Below are 6,516 nucleotides of genomic sequence, written 5' to 3' on the forward strand. Positions count from 1 at the left end.
TGCTCTTGTAGGAGGAAGAGAGGAATTGGTGGCAGAAGCTGGGAAAACCCGCTGCTCTCTATGGGAGCTAAGCAAGGCCAGCGGTGAGGATGGCAGTGCTACCTGGGTAAGCTCATGCCAGGAGTGGCCAACGTAGTAGAACAATCTTGTCTCCACCCAGTCATGGTGACGCTTGGGAATGCCCGCTGGGTGCCACCATGGATTGCTTGAATATACACACCAGCCTCTTTTAAGCTGGCAGTGCAGCTGGATGGCTGGAATTATCCTCATTTATAAACAAGAGAAGAGGAAATGCAGCACGGAGCGCTTAAAGGCCGTGGTGAAGACTGTCCATCTGAGGCCAGAAGCCTGGCTTAATCCACCTCTCCTTCTGAAGGGCAGGATGCTCATGCTAGCAGCTGGCCAGTTCTTAGCTTATTCAGGGGCGCAAGCCGCCCACAGGACCAGCACACTGGGCGAGGAGATATTCTGAGCATTCTGAAGATGAAGTACTGGTTTTTGTCAACCAAGTGTCATTACTCAACAGCGAGAAAAATAGGCCGATGCCATTTAATTCACGATAATGACTCACAAGGCCATTCCAGGTGCTGTCCTCACTGCGTCTTTGTGAGTCTCCATTTTCTCTGGCCTGAGAATTTGGAGGATTACAAAGGATGCTGGCTGACAAAATGCTGGCAGGGTTGGCTCTGCGTGTAGGAAGGAGCCAGTAAGGAAGAATGGAGAAGCTTCCGTTTCTTTCTGGCTTACTTCTCCATTTCCACTGGCCTTGTGCCTGCTTTTCCTTATGTCCAAAAAATTGGTCCATTTTTAGCCTTTTCTATGACTCCAGAAAACCCGTCTTTATTGGCCACCACATGCTTCACGCTGTATGGGATGTGATGCCTAGAGTCGGAAAACAGTTTTGTTTTAATGGCATGGAGTAACTGTATGTATTTACAGGGCTACAGTGTGATATTTTGATATAGGGATTCTGTTTGAAATGATCAAATCAAGGTATACAACACACTTCCATGTTAAAATTCTCTCTTTTACTACTTTGTTGCAGTCTCACCATACCTGCTGTCAGACTTCTCTGTCTATCGCCTTCAGCCTCATTGCCTTGAGACCAGGTCTCTCCCTGAGGAGATGTGCCCTCATCCACCACGCCATCTCCCTAGCCGGCTACTTCTCCCTCTTAAACATAACCATTGTTGCCAGGTGACCTCACCTGGTCCCAGCCTCTAGCTGGCATTGTTCTCCTCTCCTCTCACTTCTGTGAGTTCAGTCTCTAGACTCCGCACACAAGTGAGACCTTGAAAGCGTCTTAAACAGCATCTTTCTAGATCCCTGTTTCCCCCAGGATGCTCTGGCTGGCTGTCATGTTCCACGTGGTCAGGGTATGTGAGTCTTGTCAAATGTGCAGAATCTAGGGAAACAGAGTGGTGCCTGAATGCACAATGCCTGGACAGGCAGCTCAGAATCGGAAGATCTGGGAAGATCTTGATTTGGAAAGACAATGTCCCCTCAGACCTCGACCTCAAGAGGGCGAACCACCCAGGAAGCACCTAGAGCTTTTCTTCATGGAGCTGCTAATTAAAAAGAATATGTCACCAAAATCACAGAATGCCTCAGACTGGGAACTAACAAGAGAGAGATCCAGGCTCATATCTGGGAGACGAAAAGCCTGTACTGATGGTTCTCACTGGGGTCACCTAAAGCCAGAAGCTGGCATTCTGAAGAAATGTTTCTAGACCCATTTTCAGGGGACAGTTGACATCCACCCTGTGTGGCTGTGGACTATGTGGCCATACCAGAGCCTGGAAGATGCGCTGAAACAGAGGGAGGGAAGCAAGGAAGGTTGGACTAGGGACATGTCTGCATGTCTTGCTCCAAGCCTTAGTGGTCTCAGAGGAGCTGACTTCGACATTCACCAGAGTTTCCCTCCCTGCATCTGTGAAGCAGAAACCATGCCCAGCCATTCTGGGTTGTCAGGTAGTGTGAGCAAAGTGCTTCACACTAGCATGCGGATCTTTCCCCGTGAATGTCTTGATTTGCTATAACTCAAAATGCCAAATATACATCACTAGGAAAACAGTGTGCATGGCTTTAAAATATCAGTTTTTAGAAACATGCATGGCTCCATGGCTTTCCCCCAATTGGGCTCATGACATGAAAAGAAAAATCATGCCATTTAGTAACAGAAGGAATGATAAATCTATAGTGGTTATGTGACAGTAGGTGTATTTCTATCCAACCCAACGTTCATAATTTAAAGCAAGGGCAGGGTCTCTCTGTTTTTGCCTAGTGACTTTGCACCATGACTACATGCTGGAGTTAAAAATGATGTGCTGAGTAAGTGGAGAAAATCTTATCTTCTCATAGCCATCCATCCGTCTCTCTCTATATCTGTTTATCACCTATCATCTATTTATCTATCACCTCTCTCTCTCTCTCTCTCTCTCTCTCTCTCTCTCTCTCTCTCTTCTCTTCTCACCTATCAACTGTTTTCCAATATCTATGTAGGCATAATCTATTACATCTATTAATCCATCATTTCTATCTACATATCCTGTCTATAATCAGTCATTCAATCAATCAATCTATCTGTCTATTCATGCATTATATCTATTACAAATGTATGTATGTATGTATTTATGTATATATGTATGTGTGTATGCATCTATCCCCCCATCCATCCATCCATCCATCCATCCATCCATCCATCCATCCAAACATCCATCCACCCATTCATCCATCCATCCATCCATCCATCCATCCATCCATCCATCCATCTTACCAAAGTCACACTGTGTAGCCCAGGCTGGCTTGGAACTCTCAGCCTCCTGTGTGCAGCGATTATAGGCTATCTTATTTGTTGATGTTGCTTCTCATCTTGCTGCAACCCCATATCCATCACTGACAGGGGGTGGAGGGATCAGTTAGTACTCATACATAATGCCTGTAGCCAGATCCTGCTCTTCTTGACAACAGCGTTAAAGCTGAATGCTCACTCTTCCCCCAATGATCTTCTCTTTCCCCAGTTGTCAGCTGGATGGGCTTGCATTTCCTCACGGTGGTTGTGGCCTTTGTTATAGGATAGGTCTTTCTCTGCAGTGCTGGCTATGGAGCAGCTTCTTCATCTTGGCTTTTGAGATTTGTGCACACTCCTGAGTGTGGTCCTGGCCATTTGCCTCTGTAGAAGCCATATGCTCTGTGTGCATTTTATTCTACCCCAGATCCCATAGTTTCTCTTCTCTACCATGACATTCTGCTGTAGGAACATTTTGGACTACTGGACCCCATGTGTATCGCACATAGGTGTTAGGAAGCCGGGTTCTCTACTGCATCCACCTCTACTGGACCTCTGCCTAAAGACCCTACCTTACCTTCAAAGGCGCCTCTTGCTGAAGAGTCAGTGTGAACATGGCTTCTCTAGAAGTTGGGTATTGAGATTCCCAGGGTGTCCACCGGAGAGGAAGGGAGTTGAAGTGTGGAGAACAGGGACAGGGCTATGGGCCATCAGTGAAGTTGTTCTCTCGGCTCGATGGCAGATCTTCTCTTCCCAATGGGGAAGTGATTTTATGCTGCTTAAGTCTCTGCACTTTGATAGCATCATGTATCACTTCACTTATGTAAATGGGGCTTTTGAAATCGAGGCTTCTTTTTCTCCAAAACTTAGCTTCAAGAATATAATTTGTTTTAGCACTAAAAAAAAAATCTTATTTTGATGCTAAGTATTGAATAACACTTTCTTTTCAGCCTGGTGTTATTCACTACCCACAGACTGAGAAGTGTTGTTCCATGAATAAAGCCCTCAAAGGGTCATAAATTCAGGAGAGTAAGTACATCCCACGTTAATGTGAAATATGCAGTAGCTCACAATGGTATAAACACACACTCACACACACACACACACACACACACACACACACCTGTTAGGTATGAGCCAGCCTGGTCATCTGCTGTCACCTGCTTGTGCAAAATTTAGGGATGGCAGCTGCTTGTGTGGAGTCTGTAACAGCAGTACTTAGAGAAATGCCTACACTGAAACGCCAGATGTTTCAATGGAATGGCTGATTTTTCTGGTTATCTTATTTCATCATTTGGTCATCTTTGAATTCCTTTCTTATGATTTTATACAAACTTCCTGCAAAAAGTTATCAGTAAACGTGGATGCTGCGTCCTGACAAAGTCTCTACCCACCCACATCATCATGATTTACTTATGCCTCAGACAGTTACATGTCACATCGTATTCCATAGTTAGAGGATGGATAAACTGAGATTCAGGAAAGTTCAAATCACTCCGGGTGCACTAAGGATGGGTGGCTCCAGGGCCCATTCACTAAACCCAGATCTTCAGTGGCACACACCAGATGTCTGCTTTCTCCTTCCACACCAAGCTTGTTCCAGAAGATGGACTCAGTTTAGCTTCCTGAATTAAGAAGTGCCTCTCCAAGATGAGCCTGCAAAAGGGCCTCCAAGGAAAGTCCCCAAAGAGAGCTTCTGTAACTGCATTAACCGATGACACAAAGAAGAAACCAACCCCTGTGTGAAGTCAGGGAGATTGTTTCCATAACTATTGGCATTTTTTACTCTAATACAGAAATTGGTACCAGAAGTGGGGTCTGGACATAATCAAATTGTATCACTTTACTGTTACCTTATCCTAACTACATCAATTTTGTAGTCCAGAAACAATTGAAACTCTTGCCAGAGAATGAAAAAAGTGGGCATCTGTGTTTTACAGTGTTCAGTATTTGTTATGAACATTCCCACTAGTTTGTAGTTAGTTCGTGGAGCTGGTATAGAGAACAGGTCAGAGAACAAACTTTAGTACTATTATTCCGTATTAGGGAATCACATACACATTATTGCGTTTTCAAGTAGAAGTAGAATGGAGTTCAGAGACTCCAAGGGCCTCACAGAATTAGGAAAGATAAATTTGTTTTGTACTCATGCAATAAGATAGAGAACTGAAAAGAATTTAAACAGCACATATTCAGCAAAACTCTTGATGGAGTGAATGAAAGGGCAGACCCCACTCATCTGAGAGGTATGACTGTCTCACTTTTTATCTTGCATACCCTCGTGTGTTATATTGCAATAAAGATATGGAGGTGAAGACATTGAGGCGAGCAGGGGTAGGGGGAAAGAAGGGGAGAGAAGGGGGAGAAGGAGAGGGACAGAGACAGGGAGGGAGGGAGAGAGAAGAAGGGAGAGAGAGAACAGAAATCAGGGGGAGCATCTCTGGACAGGGGAGGCCCCCAGCAGTCTATGAGGCGACCCTGGCTGAGATTCCAAGCAGCAGGAATATAGCCTGAAGTTGCCACCTCCTGTAGCCAGGTGGGACTTCCAGTGGAGGGAGAAGGATGCCAACCCACCCACACAACCTTCGACCCAGAGTTTGTCGAGCCTACAAGAAATGTTGGGATGAAAATGGAGCAGAGATTGAGGAAACGGCAAATCGATGACTGGGCCAATTTGAGACCCACCTCGTGGGAGAGAGCCAACAAGGGTACTCTGCTAGCTCACAGACAGGAGCCTAGCACAACTGTCCTCTGAGAGGCCTCATCCAGCAGCTGATGGAAACAGATGGGACACCCACAGCCAAACAATAGCCGAGCTCAGGGAGTCTTGTGGAAGACTGGGAGGAAGGATTGAAGGAGCAGGAGGGGTCAAGGACAGCACAGGAAGACCTATAGAGTAAACTGACCTGGGCCCATGGGGCCTCACAGAGACTGAACCACCAACCAAAGAGCTTGCACGGGCTGATCCTAGACCCCTACACATAGTAACAGACTCGCAGTACGGTCATCATCTGGGTCCGCTAACAATTGGAGGAGGGCTAGCTCCGACTGTTGTCTGCCCCTGAATCCCTTCCCAGAGCTGGGGTTTCTTGTCTGGCCTCAGTGGCACAGGATGCGCTTAGTCCTTCTGTGAGTTGAGGGGCCAGACTGGGTTGGCACCCCTTAGGCTCTCCCCACCCTTCTCTGAGAAGAAGGAGAGGGTGGGGGCTTGAGGGCGGGGCTGGGAGGATAGGAGTGAGGGTTCTGGGATCAGGCTGAAAAGTGATTAAATAAAACAAACAAACAAACAAAGGGGAAGACAAAACACAGCTGAGTATATGAGTGTTCCGAACAGTAGCAGGACACAGCTCTCCTTTTTTCTGGGTAGGCTTTAAACTGTTTCTACCTATTTTCTGTTAATGTAGAGGAAAGCAACTGATCTTTGGAAAACACTTTCTTCTGAACTTGCACAGAGCGGTAAAATCCTTGGACTGTTCAATGTAAATAAACATCCTGCTTCTGTTAAAAGGTTGTTTTCTCTCTCCTATGTGTATTTGTTCCTTCCTCATCTTCCTCCTTTTGCCCTCCACTCCAGGTATAAATAGAGGTAGCATCAGAGGTAACTTTTTCTTTCCCAAATTTGAAGAAAACGAATTTTTCAACATTAAGTGTGATGCTGAGTGTTAGGGGAAAGAGCCCACCTGCTAAGGACCTCCAGCGAGGATCTCAGGACTGGCTGATGGCACACG

General features: G+C 46.0%; 1 long non-coding RNA gene across 1 annotated transcript in view; it reads left to right on the forward strand.

Annotated features, from left to right (window-relative positions):
- The window catches only part of LOC132646426 (uncharacterized), a 58,503-nt gene extending 52,208 nt beyond the window's left edge, over positions 1-6,295 (forward strand). The window contains exons 5-6 of the long non-coding RNA XR_009584689.1: positions 12-106; positions 1,046-6,295. This is a non-coding gene — a long non-coding RNA (uncharacterized LOC132646426). The remainder of the gene's footprint in view (positions 1-11; positions 107-1,045) is intronic.
- The last annotated feature ends 221 nt before the right edge of the window (positions 6,296-6,516 follow it).

Source organism: Meriones unguiculatus, chromosome 11 (assembly GCF_030254825.1).
Source record: "Meriones unguiculatus strain TT.TT164.6M chromosome 11, Bangor_MerUng_6.1, whole genome shotgun sequence".
Taxonomy (NCBI): Eukaryota; Metazoa; Chordata; class Mammalia; order Rodentia; family Muridae; genus Meriones; species Meriones unguiculatus.